General features: G+C 33.0%; 1 protein-coding gene across 1 annotated transcript in view; it reads right to left on the minus strand.

Annotated features, from left to right (window-relative positions):
* LOC108752897 overlaps positions 1–17504 on the minus strand; it is a 97921-nt gene that overhangs the window by 34641 nt on the left and 45776 nt on the right. The gene's annotated exons all lie outside the window — the stretch shown is intronic.

The following is a 17504-nucleotide window of genomic DNA, read 5'->3' on the forward strand; positions in this document are numbered from 1 at the left end:
GTTCCCCTGACAAATCTCGAATAATCTCTATAGATGGAGAGAGATGAGACAGACTCGCGCAGTCACGTTCGCTGATCGTTAGCGAAACATTTCTATCCGTCACTTCAATCCGCACACATGCCTATAGGGATGCCATTTAAAATAGAATTACGTAAAAAAAGATCATTACACACACATGGCTTTTCAGGTAAAACCGAACGCAAGCGGAATCTGATTGGTCACAATCGTTGTCGTGACGTTTCAGTTTGGTTGTTTTTGAAAATATCAATTTGCATAATGAACACGTTAATTATCGATGCCATTTGCATTTCGTCGGCGGGAAGAAATACACTGGATAAACTGTACAGCGTCATCGGGCGTTTGCGTCATCTATCACTGTCCGTTTTTGTTATCGTCGAATGTTATTTCACCCTATGTTGCAACAGTAGTCAATCTTTGTAAACGATCGGGCTTGTCTAGGCGTCGCAATCCGACCGCTGACGAAGGCACGATTTCCTGCTCTATGAGATGCAAGAGTCCGCGAAACTAATGTACATCACAGTAATCTACTTGCTGTAGATATGTAGTACGTGCAACAAAACACAAACTCGCTATTTGCGGAATGTTCTATTTGGCCGGACAGATAAAATTTTCTCGACGCAAAAAAAACAGTTTATCGTCCGTGAGACTTGACATATAAAAACTGCATAAGAATTTCACGAGAAAAAGGAAAAACGTAGAATAAATATGTATCATTAATACCCGTGTGAAGTTGGACCCCCAACATTTGAAAGAATTAATTTTTGTCGTTTAAAATTGTCGTTAAAAATTGCAAAATTACGCTATCTAGTTATGCAAAACATATCTTCGATTTATGCGCTACTATTTCCAAGCAATTTCGATTTTTGAGCTACAATCATTAAGGGACTTCCCACGTCTGTGCCTATATAGCCAGCCCCCCCTCCACTTAAACAAATCTTAATGAATATGTTATATAATAATACGCTATTTATGCGCCCTCGAAATCCGAAAAAAATTTTGCGCTCATTTCGATTAATTAAAAAAAAATTTTTTTGTAAGGAGGGGGGCTGAGTAGGCTATCAGTTACGTGTTAAGAACAACCAATTTGGAAAATCAAATACACTGGATTTATCTATTATTTATGCGCTTTCATATTCACAGATTTTCAATTTTTGCGCTACATCCCTTAAGGCACTTCCCTCTTGGAGCAAACAGTCATATTCATCCCTAGGTCGTTAAAAATTGCAAAATTACGCTATCTAGCTAATAACTTTTTAACTAAAGGGTGTGTAAAACGGAAAATCGAATTTTTTCCAAATGTGCAAACGAAAATCTATCGATTATGACTTTTTTCGATCTAATTTGCTCGAAGTTGGGGACTAGTGTGAAGTCAACCCTCTCAAAATTGTTTTTTTTAATAACTTTCTTACTAGAAATGTGCACGTGAAAATTTGAAGTGTGTATAAATGTGCAAACAATGAGCTGTGGAAAATTAATTTTCTCAAAAAGTTGGGGAGCCAACTTCACATGGGTATCATTAATCTATTTTTATGTAGATCTTTTTATTCTTTGTTATATCTCAAAATAATATTGTTTTATGTAACAATTCTTTATATATTCTTATATGTATGTATTAAAAATTAATAATATTTTAGCTTTGGTAAATTAATAGCAAACGTTGTTAGAATTTATTAATAAGCAGTGATATATTGAACGTATCATAACTTTACATTTGTCCTTGTTTACTGAAGTATATCGAAGACGCAAATGAGTCTTTCAAGTGCAATTAACGCATAACATTAATTACTGTCGGCAAATTATTGCAACTGCTTTACTAATATGAAGTGAACTTTCGTTAGTGCATACAACCATAAATGTGTTCACGAGGTTTTCATATATGATTGATGATCCATGCGTATTCTTCTTCAAACTTCAAACATTAGGTTGCTCTTTCTACATGCCATCATATCTCTCGCGTTTCCTCCACGCTACGAAAGGTCAAAGCATATCCCGCGTTACATTGCATTGTGTCTGTCTTCCATCGATCATCGTTCAGGTAATGGCTTATGGATAATGGCCCGTGGTCCCTTCAAATCTTTCTTCAAAAATGAAAATGTCTGTAAACGTATATATTTTTTTTCTTTTCAAGATTTTAGAATAGTCGATTTAACTGTCCAAGTGAATAAATCCAGCATTTTTCATAATCCGCTATGAATACAAAATAAAACAAAGACTTTAAATAGATAATCTGTTAAGATATTTAGTTCTGAAATTCCTTTCATCTCAGAGTCTATTATGCGTACCACTTTCTGGCAAAAATCCATAAATCTAATTTAAAAATAAGCCATAGACTTACATTAATTATACGAGTAATTCTGGAGATTAAATTCAGTGATATACTACAAATAATTTTTAAATTGCTTCTCTATTATGTTTGAAGTAATTCATTTTGATCTTTTTGAGAATTGCAATGTTGGCGGAAGAGACGTTCGCTTTGTCGAAGTGGATAGATAGTTGTTTATAATTTTTAGAAAAAATAGATTTTCCAGGAATTGACTCCAGCTGAATTCCACACTTTTAAGCATACATTGCAGTATCTTTAAGCCACATTAAGGACCAAGACAAATTTTTTTTCTCTAAATTTAAAATCCTTTTGGCAAGCTACTATGCCCTTAAGGAGCCTACTTCCCAAAAATCATCCTTGAGTTTGTCGTTTAGGCAGGTCGATTTTGTATTGGTCCAAGTTTGGTCTCAAAGTTGATCTATTTTTTTGGTCGAAAAATTGACCAGCGGTCCTTAATGGGTTAAATCCTATAATATATAGGTACTAATTTCTAAATGGAAATAACATTTCAAGTTACATATTCAAGTTACAGAAAATATTTTTTCTAATATAAGATATTTTTCTCGATATATTACGAGAATGGAACAGACAAGGTATACAATATAGCGATTCGATTGGCGATATTACTGTTTGGCCTAACCATTTACCTTTATAAACTCACGATATTTCTCTTTACACTGAGAAAAAAATTTTTCTTTATTTTATAGTAAATATATTTAAAATTAGATTCACGCAATTTAAACAAATAAGTTTATAATATAAAACTTCTTAATTATAGTAAACTAAAGCATTAAAATTAGAAAAAGACTTTTCTTGTTGAAAGGTTTACTTAAATTAAATTCAGGCTTAGTATAATACATTGTATTGAAATATACTAAATGAAATTTTAAAATACTGAATCTGAATAATTTCATTTAAAAAATGGCATTTTAATAAATATTTGTTTAAATTAATGTTTCGATTATAAAAATAATAAATGTTACATTAAATTCTACTAAAGTCGCTCACTCGCGAATAGTACTTACGTGGCACCGTCGATAGATGGACGTTATTTCTCGTAAGAAGAAAACCATACAGAAAAGAATAACAGACGCAGCATTATAAAATTTTTCACTCGTGTTCTAAAGAAATGAATCTCCTTGAAAGCGTCCAAAATGAAAGCGAAAGTATATTTTTTTAGTATATGTTTCGACCGTTTGGGGGGTCTTTATTTCAGATTTATTGTGTATTTATATTATATTATATTACGATTTTAAAAGATACTGTATTTAATATTAATGAAATTAAAAGATAATATAAAGATATATAGGGCACGTAAGAGTCAACGTAATTAAGTATAAATATAAGAATTATAATATGATATATTAAATGTATAAAAAAAAATTCTATAAATAACACACATTGTAAAACACATTACATTACATGTTTCGGCTCTTGGATTGATCTTCATCTTCAGATAATACAAAATTAACAATCTTAAAATTCATTTCCATCGTCATAGAAAAATCGTGATGAAAGTTTTCTAATTTATATAGCGATATTGATGAATGCCTCACGGAGATCATGAATTACTTGCAAGTAATTTACTGACCAATTGTTCGGAATTTCATGATATTCTAATTAAAAAAACATATTTGTTAACCAATAAATTTTAGATTCAACATATTTTACATTTTAATAATACCATCTATAAATAAAATTTCGGTACACCCATGGGTTCTTCGTTGTCATCCATCATTGCAGACTTAGTAATGCAAAAATTGTGTGTGGAGAGAATGTCTTTGTTATCTTACAATAATCAGTTTCTTTTTTATTATCATTATGTTGATGATCTAGTTGCTGCTGTTCCTCCCTTTGAAATTAATTCGTTTTTCGAAAGTTTTAATTCGTTTCACTCACGTCTACAATTCACGTTAGAAGAGTAGGCTCTGACTCACTAAATTTCCTTGATGTTACGATCATAGTCAAAGAAAAATATTTAACCTGATTGGTATCAAAAACCGACTTTTTCGGGAGGTTTTCAAATTATTTTTCAAATCATCTTATTTCCTAAAAGAAGGGTATAATTTTTGGTTTAGTATACAGAGCTTTATTGTTATCTGACTCTGATTTCTAGCAAAAGAATCTTACATTGATTGTTAATATACTAATAGAGAACGATTATACCTTCAAATTTATTTTTTAAACAATCAATGTTAGAGTCAGAAGCATTCAGCGTGGAAGAGCAATAGTACGTGATTGCACGAATAATAATGATGAAATAAGGGATGTTATATCATGGTTTACTGTGCCCTTTGTACCGTTGATAACAGAGAAATTCAAAAAATTTAATAGAGAGAATATTATTAAAGTTTCCTATTGTAGCTCTAATAAATTGAGTAAGTTCATTAAGGTATGAAAGGATTGGTTCAAATTGGTCAAAGAACAATGTAATATACAAGATCATGTGCAAGGATTGTGATGCATCATATGTCGGACAAACGGATAGACAACTTAAAACCAGAATTACAGAACACCGTAATTCATGATCCCCGTGAGGCATTCATCAATATCGCTATATAAATTGGAAAACTTTCATCACGATTTTTCTATAACGATGGAAATGAATTTTAAGGTTGTTAATTTTGTGTTATCTGAGGATGGCTCAATCCAAGAATCGAAACATGTAATGTAATGTGTCTTACAATGTGTTATTTATAGACTTTGTTTTTATACATTTAATATATCATATTATAGTTCTTACGTCATACTTAATTACGTTAACTCTTATGTGCCATATACATCTTTGTATTGTCTTTTAAAAAACTAAGAGTCCTGTACTATTTGTTATGATTGATTTAATGAAATTTAATTTCGGTTATATATTATAAATAATTTTAGATCACTCTTTTTATGATTAAAATAATATTTTTTATTTGTTGAGAAATTGTACAACGCCTGGCGGAGCAAAGGCATATTCACTTTATTGAATTAGATAGATGCTTGGTAATTCCGGAAAGTAGGTTTCTCAAGAACTGATGATATTTATTATCTCGGACTTCTGTCGACACCCTATATCGGGAGTGCCTGAAGATTGTTTTAGAGATTCATGAAGCACCGCAATGTTCACCTATTTCTCAACCGCATTGGCGGATTCCAGGACGGTGTCCCGTTCGTGTGGGCGTAACGTAGGCATGCATACATATGTGGGCAGCATAGAGGATGAGGATGTATCCTTGTCTACACGTATGGATATATATATATATATATATATGCGTGTCCCGACTTTGTAAGATAGCAGAGCCCTTCGTTTCTGTCTGTCCTATAAACACTGACCGTTTGAAATCTATCCTTTACAATCCTCCTTTATCCCTTTCCTTCCTCCTTTTCTACGCTATTTAGAGTCTCGTAATTTGGTGAGTGATTATTTTGGCGGGAAAAAATCGTATTGTAAAATGAGGAAATTTTTCGCGCGAGCGAAGGAAGATTTTTCATGAGTTGCGAAAATCAACAGTCGAAATAACACGAGTAAAATATTGTCGGCGAATAATAACATTTTACGGATTGTCTGTAAAATATTACGCGTGGTGCGTTCTAAAAGTTTATTAACAGCCCTTTGAGAAGTATATTTATTTAATTCTAGCAGATTTACAGAAAAACATCTCAGTGAGCGGAGAAAGCTTCGAGCTTTAGATATATCTCTTTCGAAAGAAAAAATGTAAAAACGCGGAAAATATCGACTCAATTCGCCTTTGTGGTCAACGATTTACGATACGAGTCTCCTGCGGATCGGGATCGGCGTTATTGGCGTGAGCATTTTAAAAAGGAGGTCTGATACTGACGCGTCTCTTTTCACTTGAGAGTACGGAAGAGAAATATGTTCCACCTGGCTCTTCCTTGCAGCGTGGCTTGTCGCGAAAGCTATAGATATTAGCATAATCTGTTATTAGCATAATCAAAAATTTGTATGCCTTAAAGTTTTAATTTACAGTCTTAAAGTAACATTTTTTTTTATTTTAGTATCAAACTCCGATTATAATTTGTTACACTGCTTAAATAACGTGTCTCTTTTTTTTTTTAAACTAAAGCCAAAAAGTCGAAGCTAAAATATCGTGAAGCAAACTTAAAACTTTTTTTTTTAAGAATGTATACACACAGTAAAGATATTTTTTATCGCGTATCTTTTAAAAATACAAAATTATAGTATTGCTTTCAAAGCACAATACGAGCCTTTATGATGGCATATTTTCATAACCGCTACTGGCTGTAACTGCATTATTAAAATTTAGGTCGACCGCGGGATATCGAGAAATCACTGTGCAAAATGTACGCGTCACGCGCGAGACTCAAACATGCAAGACTAACGCGCGATGATAGTACTAAAGTGTCGGTTTTCACATGACTGGAATTTCATTTTATAAGAGAGAACGTGGAAATAACTGAAATTCCACGACTTCCCGCTATTCGTATAACTTTTCGCTACAATAGGCGCGACAATCCACGGAGATGCACATCTCATTGTGACAAACGTATCGATTGTGGCCTACATACGCCTCGAATAACAAGGCAGAAAAGTGACGCTATTTGTCGCAAAATTGGTCTTTTTTTAGTATTCAGTTATTCGATGAGAGGAGTACAAAACCGATACGCTCAACTTTTACTTTTTGTTGCGAATTTGAGAGTTTTGTTACATTGTTTTTCACTTGCAACTACTCATTGCATCGGTTGGTCGGACAAAGTTTTGTAAGACTTAACTCCAGTTGCATTAGCTATGCTATCAATCCTACAAATGCACATCGATTTGCGAGCTTCTGTACCTTTAATGGCAATCCTCTGTTTTGCGGGTGAAATAGGTAGAGCCTTGAATTCCGAAAAAAAAAAGGAATAGAAGGCACAGTGACATGACATGTGTTACGTCTTTCGGAGCACTTTCGCAATAAAAAATTTGCACCGATATGTTACTTATATCTCGTTTCGTGTGAAATTGCAAATAAATTGCAAATAATTTTATAAAAAGCATTACATAAATTACATTCAATAAATTTTACGCTAAAAAATTTTATTCTCCTCGATTAAATTTTACATTTAAATTAAGTTTTACTTATTAAATTTTATGACGTAAAAAACAATAATATTAAAATAAAACATAAGTAAGGATTCTTGAAAATGAAATTACAAAATTAAATTAAAATAGTGCTAATAACATTATAGTGGAAGCGATAATGCGCAGTTATATTGTATAAAATAATAAATTGATATCGGCACATAAAAGTAAATTGTACATTTTGGCTCCAGTAGAGTAATGTAACCGAAAATAATAAATATATGATTTAAATCATAGAGATTTTGTCTCAAATTTGTATAGAAAGAAGAAATAGACATCAAAAATATTAATAAAACGATATTAAGTACAGCGTGTGGAAATGATTCGCGTCTGTATTTTAATTGTAACGATCACATCGCGATCGTTAATACGGAGAAAAAAAAACTAAGATTTTTCCTATATAGGAAGAACAGTTTTATTAAAACTTAGCTAAACACAAATTTGCAAATAATTTTGTTAGACCATTAAAATAATTATATTATTTTAATAGAACGTTAAGCGTTGATGGATAATGCAATAAAAAGTTCTAATATACCAGCAACCAATTTCAGCATTTTATATAATTATTTTGATCTTCCAAATAAAATTATTTTTAAATGTGTATATCTAGCTAAATTTTTAGATACTTCAGCAAAATCATTTTTCCCGAAAGGAAACAAACAAAATAAAAATGTTGTTTATTCAAGAATGTCTGGAAAGTAAGAATCTTCCAATATGTGGAAAACAACATCAGGAAACCATTGCAGAGAACGTCCGGAAGACGAGTTAGTGTATAGTAGTTACCGAATTATGTATATTAGTTACTTGGCGTCCAAGTCGACCGCTGCCGCAAATCGATTCGGCCACCAACGGTAATATGGCAATGTAATTATCGTCTGAATGCGAAGCGTCAGAGAAAAAGGAGCGAGAAAAGGATGAGATATGGCGCCATTGAAGATGCGACGCGGAAAATTTGGGGGGAAAAAGGGAGAGGGTAAATATTTAGCCGTGAGACTCCATTGCCTCAACTGAGCTTGCTGAGGCGGCGGCAAATGACGCTACAAAGGTGACAGACCATTAGTAGATGCTATATCTCGCTTTAAGAGTGCACTGAAATCGCTCATCCCTGCAACCCTTATCGACCCTCAAAGGTCCGCTTCTTGAAGAGAAGCCGGAGAACTGTACCCGGCCCGGGATTCGTACCACCGTAAAATATGCCGCGTACATTTACATACATCTCCCATTTTCCTCGACGTTACCAGCCTTCCCATTCTATTTGCTGAGCTGAGTATATGCGATACTTTATGAATGAATCAAGAACATACGACTGCAAATCCGATGACAAAATTTCCCAAACGCCACAAGTCTTTCAAGTCACAGAACTTTTTATTTAAAATGAAACTAAGATTTTCTAAAATTATAACATTTTTCTTCTTTTTTTCATCGCAGATTGTAGGTACATGAAAAAAACATGAAAAATTATGCTAAAATATTTAAAAATTTTGTTAGATACAGATTTAAAAATAATTTTGTTGGCTTATCAAATAATTATGTAGAAAATTCAAGCATGACGAGCAATGCTGCGCGAATTTATATATTTTTTTATATTCTAGTAGTAATCAGCTTAAGCGTCCTACATAATTTATTGTAATAAAATTATTTTCAGATTTATTTCTAGTTAAATTTTTAGATAACTTTAACAAAAAACAGTCCTTTCTGTGTAGCCTCAATTAATTAATATCTCAATTAATTAAAATTACAGCAAATTTAAAAAACGTTAGAAGGTTAAAAAGTTAGATTACATTTTAAAATTATTGTATAATAATCTCTCAGAATCTTTTTCTATTTTTGTAATTTCACAAATTATAAAAATAAATTTAAGAACGTAGCACGCAAAGCTACTCTCTAATCACTTTTTGAATGAATCTCACTCTGAAGAGTGAAATCTTACTCTTAAAGATTGAAAAGCCGCTCTTATTCAAGACTGGCTCAATTTTCATTCTTTAAAATGAAATTCTACTCCAATAAAATTTTGAAGAATAGAGAGTATGTAACATTTGTATTAATGTCGAAAACTAAAGCTTCTCGTGTCAAAATACATTTCACTTTCCTTACATCTCTGATATAACTGAGAGATGTTGAATAATTCATTAAAATGTAGAATATTATTCGCAGTGAATATTCGCTACGTAAGTACTGACAAATTACGAAAGAGGAGTTAGAAAGGTCGTTAATGCGAAAGACGTTCGAAGTATACCGCAGCAATTTTGGCTGCAGCGGTAGTGAAACGTTAATTAATGATCGAGATGGAAGTCGCTAACTGTCGAAGGGTAGCGGAGAGTGAAAGACGAGCAGGTATTTCCCATGCGCGTTTAAGATAAGTTTGGAGGAAGGAATCACGGAATCTCGCGTTCGCGCGGATGATCGAGTTATGAATGTTGCGAACCGATGATGCTGTTATCGTGATATAATGTACCACCTCTCCTCATAAAGTCATTATCCTAAATTGTGCGTTGCAGTAGTAGGTGGAATATACGGTGGAATGTGTTAACGGCGTTGTTAAGAGAGTTTCGTGTAACATGAACTGATTACAGATAAACAGACACAGTGGGAAGCAATGAGAGAGAGTAGTAATAATGCGAGAGTTCTTTATTTATGTGAGAGTCTTATTTATTCGTGGCAGGGAAATTTACGATGGCAATTTTATAATAGAAAAAAACTTCATGCAGTAAGAACGTCAGAATTATACTTTTATAAAGAATTTTTCTGTAAAGAAATAATAAGTCGAATCATTACGAAGAAGTTTCTCTAATATTTTCGCAGTAAGCCAACTACTATTGTTGAATAAAATTAACTCCGATCAATTCGCTTGAACAATCAGAAATGAAAATCTTCGTGAACAAGTAGCTGAAAACGATCGTCTGACAATGAGTCACAATTCCTACGCGCGTGCCATTCGAATACAATTTCTCTTTCACTTAATCTTCCGCTCACGTACTTTACATTTCTCACTAACATATTATATAGACATTATTGATTTCACTATGGTACATGAATCTTAACTTTTATCATTATTTCATTTTATGAAGAAAAGATTCTAGATTAATAAATTAAGAAAAAAGAAAAATTTAGAAAGCTTTAATTAAAAATAAGATAAAATTGAAATAAGCGTTCGATAAATTTTACAGCAGCTAATAAAGAGAGGAATTTTTTAATTTTATTAAGAATAAAATTAATTTAATTAATGTTCTAAATATTTATTTAAATTCTTTTATTCTAATATTTATTTAAATCTAATAAATTATTATGTAACATTTGTTACTAATGTTTAAATAGATAAATCAGCGAATGCTATCATGCTTCGTTTTATAAAATAGATATACCGTAATCGATTATCTCGAATAGTAGGATCTAAGTGATTTCTGAAATATAAAGACAAAGATACTAAGAAATCATAAAGGAGTACGAATATATAAGAAGTGGCAATCTGATGCGTTTCATTTAACACAATCCAAGTTGGATGAATAATTTCTAACCGTTGAAGTTATAAGTGATGGAAAACAAAAAATGATATTTTATTCCATTTCATACAATTCAAGCTGTATGAATAATTTACAGCTGTTAAAGTTGCAAGTGATGAAAAACAAAAAGTGATTTTTTTATTAATTTTTATAAGGATTTACAATCGTCAAAGAATATACAATATATTATTAAAGTTGGACATTGCGGTCGTCTGTAATTGCTTGATGAATATAGAACATTTTGCCCGAGTATTATTTCTCAAAACAATAATAATATTTCTCTTGACGTTACTATCTGCTTTTAATTTGTAAAGGACCGTTTAAAGGGTCCTATAAGCAAGCAAGTGTAAACGCCAAAAGTTAGAGGGCGTTCCTTTGTGGATAGATAATGTGAGATAAAGATAGAGATAAACGGAGGGAATTTCATATGTCGAAATTATCATGGTCCTCGCTCTTCATCTCTCGTTAAATTCTATTTGATGAATGATTTCAATATTGCTTGATATCTCTCATCATTTTGAAATGACTTATTCGGTCTGTCATAGCGATTCAAATTTTGACGATTTTTGTTCGTTTAGCTCGTCTCGTTTCGAATAAAGGTGGGAGACCAATACTCTCCAATCTCTTTCAGACTGACTATATTTTTTTAATTTTCAACTGTAGTAAATATAAGAGTAGATCTGCATAACTTCTACAGATATCTATGGATCAATACAAGAACTGAGTCAACTTCATATCTCGCGATTACCATGAATCCATATTTTTGTTCCATGTTAATCTACCGGCTTTTTTTTACGTTGCAGTTCTTTGATCCTGTAAGCACTTGGTGAATTTATCTCTGTGAATGTTCACGAGCACAAGCTCAATACATATGTTTTTTTCTTTACTGTTATGAATGTAATTTTCTACATTTTGCGATTAATATTAAAATTATTTAAAATTTTAATAAAAATTTTAACTGCACTGAAAGATCAACAATTATATGTATATATATATATATATAAATATATAAAATGAAAACCGTTAATTAAGAAACGAGAAACATACTAAATCTTTATTTACATTTTTTCACATCTTATTAAGTAAATTTTTCTATAATTTAACGTCGACCATTTAACATTTATATTTCTCATTGATATTTCTCTAAACTTTTTCTTTCAATTTATTATTTTATCTGCATTGGTCGTTTTGAACTTATAAGTACATTCTCATAAATCTTTTACGGTTTAATTTCTTTTTATATTATTGGTCGGCACGACAATAATTCTTGTTAAAAGAATAGCGAATTGGTTTGCGCAACTTTCACACCCGACTAATTAAAAATCGATTACAAGTTACAATTGAAATTTCGATTTGCAGTAAATTATACCGCAGCGAGTGAAAAAGAGCAATAGAACGGTTTTCGAAATAAACGAGATTTAAACGTGTGCCTTTGACAGACAGTTGAAAACATCTAGAGCAACGACGCTACCGCTTTTCACTGAGTTCTGTATTAACGCGGATGAAGATATTTCAAAGACATGCGGTGAACGCACGGATTTAGTGGCGACCCCATTTGTTGTGCGTCGACTTCTCGCCAAAGGCATTGTGTGTTGCCAACATTATTATAAAGCTTTTGTAGATTTTCCGTGACGTGTAGCTCAAAAGGAACCACCGTTGGAATTCCGGAATTCTCTTATACTATACAAGATACATCGCGAATAGTTAGAGCACTGCTTTAAAGGGCTGCAACGGTAAGGGCGTTTCTTGCTGTCAGTCAGTTGAAGGCAGACGCTGTGAAGGCGATTACGCGACGGGAACGATTCTCGACAGTAGTGAAACCACACCTTGCATTTAAAATTTTCACAGCTGTGCGGATTTACGCGATAATTCCGAGCTTCCGGCGGCTCCGACGCGGGCTTATTTCGAGGACGTGCGGTTGAATTATCTCACGTGGATGATTTTTGAGGCGCATACTGAAAATTATATATTTTTACACAAAATTGGAAAATGTTAATATCGTTAATAATAATTAGACTGCGGATATTCATGCAAAATACTTAACTGAATATTTTGCATAAAATACATATTTTGCATAAATTGCATATATTTACAGATGGCAATCTCAACCTTTCTACTTTTACTTTTTAACAACTCTTTAACGAGCACAACGATCGACTGCTAAAACTATCCGATGGTTAATATTCAGTTAAATATTTTGCATAAGTATCCGCAGTCTAATAATAGTATTATTATTAATCCTTTGCTTTAAAACGTTTTAATTATTTAATAAAATTTATAATATTGATTAATAGTTGATGTGATATTTATGATATTGGTAATGTTACGAGATGAACATATTTTGATAGAAATAATATTACTATTCTGATATTAATAATATTAGTAATATTTTATAAATCGTAATAATAATTATGATTTATAAAATATTTTTCTCCCTCTCTCTCTCTCTCTCCCCCCCCTCTATCTATCTTCATCGCTACTATCTCTTTCACGATATACTCGAAATATTTTATCATACTACCATCCCCGGTAATCTCAGCTCGCAAGATTTGAGATTTCTGAGAGAATTTGTGAGATTTTGGAGTAATCTCGCATTCGTGGTATGTTGAAAATCAACGAACAAGATGAAATTTTGGTTTTCAGAGTTAAAGGATTTCGCAAGGACGAATTCTTGGCATTTGGGGATAGTGGGGGCCCCTGTGGTGTCGACGATGCACCGCTTATTATACGGCGCTCGTGAGTCATGCTATGCGGCATCGCAATCGCGTGCAGGATACCTCACGGCTATATCAGGGGGGAGAAACTGGAGGGTCCGAATTGCCGACATTGTAAACACGCCTGTTAAGCCGCGCGTATGTTAGTCAAGAATGAGAGTCTGGTGCAACGTTGAGCGCGGCTTGACGCGTTTAATCTCGCGCGATGCCAAAGAGAGAGAAGGGGACGCTGATGGATATTTCGATACCGAAGATATATCGCCGTTACTTAACTTTACCATCCATACTTCACTGTCTCCATTAGTTAAGTCGATGCCAGCACTGTGTCAAGCAAAAAGTGCAAACTTATATTGACCTCTGTAATTTAATGTTTCACAAATCTTTACCTCCCTCCCCCGGATATATCATCGATACTAATATATGTTACGATGTTTCTCGATACTTTTGCAATCCAGTAGAGGGGGGTATCGATCATATTAAATTTAAGTAGTTCTTATCAAAAGAAAATGTATCAAGTCACGGCGATATATTTTCGAAATATTCTAAACTTTTTTTTTTTCAGCTTTGATATTAGACAGCGAAGACTTCGATTTACATTCTGTTTGAATCATTCAAAAATTTTTAAGAAGGACTTACTCCTTGGGATTGTACAGATTTTCAAGAACTAGCTGAAAGAAAGTTCCTTGGATTTCAGATTCTTACACGTGAGAAAAATGTCTCGTTGGATTAATTGGAATTCTGATTGAAAATGGATGATTTCTGGTTAAATTTACTGGATTTCTAGCTGAGATAACTGAAATTCTGATTGTTGTAATCAGAATACTCTGGTTTGTCATTTTCAACCCAGACATTTGTTACAATGTATGCAGCAGTATTGCTGATCTTTCATCTTTTAATTGAACATCTCTCTTCTTATTTTACGTTTTGTTTTATTTTGGTATAATCTTGTTTCTTTATAATTGTACATCATTAAAGTTACTTATTATTATTGCTTTATAACATGTTACTGGTACAGTATATTTGATACGAATATATATATATATATACTATATATATAAATATATTCCTAAATTTCCTGCAGGAGAAATGAGAAAGTAATTCGAGAGTGATTCTGTTATAGAGATGTCTCATTAAACATAATACCGCAAAATGTATGTGTGTGTGTGTGTGTTCTATATCTATGTAGGAAAGTTGTTCAATCTACAAGGGCAACTTTACGGATAAGCTAATTGCCGTAACAGTGGCTTTGCTCGATGATGCGATTAATTCTGCGACAGCGTCGTCGATTACTCGATTAGCAGCTTCTCTTTGACGCCCTTCTCTCGACACGGTTTGTGATTATTGAATATTTAACGTCGACGCCTGTCCGACGTTTGACTTTGCTTAGAGAGCGTCGTAATCGTCGCGATGCTCGCGGTTCGACCGACCTCTTGGCCTTTGTCCTTTGTCAGATTTGATATTATCGATCCTTCTGGAATGCATCGTCTGTAATATTCCATTTCGGATTCCGTTAGCAGCTTCTCATCGCTGTACCGGTGTATTTAAACATAGACGAACAAATTTCACATTTAAATTAAGAAAATTTAAATTTAGACGAACAAATCGCGAGCTTCCCCTTTGTACAATTCTGTCTCATAGCCTCTAAAGATATTATTTTATATCACGAGAAATGTTTGCCTCGCGTCGCGCTAAGTCGAGCCATCTTCATTTCGCTCGCAGCAACGTAATTTTCACAGTGATGTACATCTCAAAAGTGTGTTAATCTCGCGCGAATGATAAATTTACCCATCGCCACGGGGAACGCGAATCGGTGGAGAGCGGCGATATGGTATATGACGCGTATACGGCGCCAGATGCATTGTGAATTTTTCCAGTACGGGGAAAAAAACGGCGCGAGATATTAATGAATTTTTAGTTAACGAGCGCATTGCGGTTTCTCTGATCGCACTATTATGAAATGGTATTATAATATAGTTGCCGGGGCGTCGGCTTCCCGCTGGGCATAATAAAAATGGCTGCGTGACAAAAGAGCTAGAAATGGAATTGGGTGGAATTTACGTGATTTATTTGCAAAGCAAACATATACGGTCATACACAAAATGCAGTCGTGCAGTTCCCACCTATTCGCATGGTCAATCAATAAATACGTATTATTAATTGCGTAATAAGATATATAATTAAGCGTAATGATGAAGTGTACGCCCGTGATCAATGTTCGCTGCCGAGACGTCGAATTTCTATTTCATATTCTATTTTATTACGTATTCTATTGCATGTTTTAATTTATGCATATTCTATTTTATTAGAAAAATTTATGTATGTCCGCTTTATATTTTGTATTATTGTACCAAACGGCGGATGCTACGACAATTGATTACGTAATGCAAATTACACGATAAGGAATAGTGGAAGGTAGAACCAATGGCTTAATTCGATAAATGAGCTTTAGTTGTTTTTCTTTCTTAGGAGGGAAAAAGGCTTTACCTAAGTCCTTGATGCATCATCAATCATGTAACTCGATCACCGAGGATTTTTGGCGCCAGCGGATAGATGAGGTAGATGGATACGATTTTTATAGCGCATCTTGTCATACAGAAGGCATTTTTTGTGACGGCTGTCGATGCGTGAAATAAATCGAATATAGAAGAAGATACTATAAGAGAATTGCCTTGTCAGATCATATCATTGTATTTCGCTTCGACCCTTCGGGCATCTTAAATATAAATAAAGAGAAGGCTGACATAATCGTGCGCGTATTATGTAAAATAAATATTGTTGACGGCGAAATATGTTCGTGAAGACATCAATGTATTTAGCGAAAATATTTTTACGTGTAACATTTCGTTGTGTCCGCCAAAAATACGAATTTCTTCCATGTGAGATATTTTATATCGCTGTCGAAGGGATTGAAAATGTAAATAGCAATATTTTTATTAAATGATATCACGGGCGATATTAGCTTTGTATCATTAATGAGTGTTGCAAAAATAAAATTTTGTATCTACTGTTCAGAAATTCTGGAATTTGTTATAATTTCAATAATAACAAATTGAGATTAAAATTCTATTCTCTGTTTAAATTGATAACAGTATAGTGACATAAAAGAGACATTGATATTTATCAATAAATTTTTCATTCGCAATACAATTTTATCGATTGTAAGAATTCGAAATTGAACTGTTGAAGGAAATTCAAAAAATACAATAACAAAAATAAAATGGACAATAGGAGTCGGCGTAGAAGACGATGCGTATTTACAATTTTAACGACGCGACGGTTACATAAAGGCGTAAAGATAAAAAAATAGTGATAAACTTTATCGTGACAGTGCGTCACTGTTTTTATCTTTGCAATTTTATATATAATTGTCGTTAAAATTAAATTTATTTATTAAGATAAATACGCATCGTCTTCTGTGTCGATTCCTATCGCTCTTTGTTTTTATTATTGATCTTTGTTAAACTTTTTTGTTCACAAATTTTATTTTTTTTTATTCTCCTTTCGAATTACGAGATAGTATGTACGAGATAGTACAGTCACGATGAAGTTTCATATCGTGTATTTGAAACATGTTAAGCTGTGTTGTCACATATAGTGAAAGCTCGTGACGAACTCGACCAATATTTTCTGAAAAGCCTCCAGGATTTGTGGACGGATCATCTTTGGCTGCTTTATACTCTCGAAAGCAGAAAAGATCCGTGTAAGTCCCAAGTAGGAAATATGAAAGAGGAACGAGTAACAACAATATGCGTAAAATATGACGATCATATTTTATATGTATTTTCAACAATAAATATTGCGAGAATTAAAATTATGAGAATTTTTTTTATATAAAAAAACGAAATATATATATATATATATAT

This window comes from Trachymyrmex septentrionalis, unplaced genomic scaffold (genome assembly GCF_001594115.1).
Source record: "Trachymyrmex septentrionalis isolate Tsep2-gDNA-1 unplaced genomic scaffold, Tsep1.0 scaffold62, whole genome shotgun sequence".
In the NCBI taxonomy this organism is placed as follows: Eukaryota; Metazoa; Arthropoda; class Insecta; order Hymenoptera; family Formicidae; genus Trachymyrmex; species Trachymyrmex septentrionalis.